A 1143-nucleotide genomic window follows, 5' to 3' on the forward strand; every position below is an offset into this window, starting at 1 on the left:
TATTAATTGGTGCTACGTATGAGAACACAGCCCACAGCGGCAAGTCTCCAAACCCACCTCAACATATTCATATTGTTTATACTGTTCATATTTAATATGCTAAAAATAGCTGTGTAGATACTAAGTATCAGGGGGTAGCCGTGTTAGTCTGTATCTACAAAAACAACAAGGAGTCTGGTGGCACCTTAAAGACTAACATATTTATTTGGGCATAAGCTTTCGTGGGTAAAAACCTCACTTCTTCAGATGCATAGAGTGAAAGTTACAGATGCAGGCATTATGATATAATAATATCTGTAACTTTCACTCTATGCATCTGAAGAAGTGAGGTTTTTACCCACGAAAGCTTATGCCTAAATAAATCTGTTAGTCTTTAAGGTGCCACCAGACTCCTTGTTGTTTGTGTAGATACTGACGCTCAAGGCTCACTGTTATAGGCTATATAAGTGTATGGGGAATGGCCGCTATGGAAGAGCTTTTGTTTTGTTTTGTTTTGACTTTCTGCAGTTGCTATGTAAGAGCTTTGCTCTACAAAGCTCGTGAGGGGTGTTGGGGTAACCCACTCTGCACATCATGTTTCCCTCTCCATGCAGCAGAATATAAGATACAAAACACATTGTAAGATATTACCTTAAACATCCTTAATTCCTCATCTGTGCTTTCAGAGACTACATACATAAAGGATAGGGACTGCAGGTCAACGTTGAGAGCCATGCTGCCATTACTTGTAAACCACCTGTTTAGATGGCAGAGGAGATCTCATTATGTCTGAGATTCATGTAGTCCACATGTATTTCTGCAGACCTTGGCCAACACAGGTTTTGAAGGTTCCACTCCACAGTGTTGCTATCCTCCATAGCAAACAAGAGAAAGTAGGGGACTCATTGAACTGATAAAAGCCACAGATTTTTGCAAGTAAGTTTTCCGCTCCTGCCAGGTTATCATGGGAGAGGAATATATAGGCTTTTATGGTGCTCCTCTAGGCCTTCAGATACTTTTATATTTGAACAGACTGAATTTCAATCATCAATAGATTATATTCGTACCAGATCAGCCAAAATGACATTATACTGTTTTGTCCAGCACCTAACAATATCAAAATCACTGTTTTACCTACTGGATATGTAATTGAACATAACGTTG

The sequence above is a fragment of the Terrapene carolina genome, unplaced genomic scaffold (assembly GCF_002925995.2).
Source record: "Terrapene carolina triunguis isolate 2854851 unplaced genomic scaffold, T_m_triunguis-2.0 Scaffold58, whole genome shotgun sequence".
NCBI lineage: Eukaryota > Metazoa > Chordata > Testudines > Emydidae > Terrapene > Terrapene triunguis.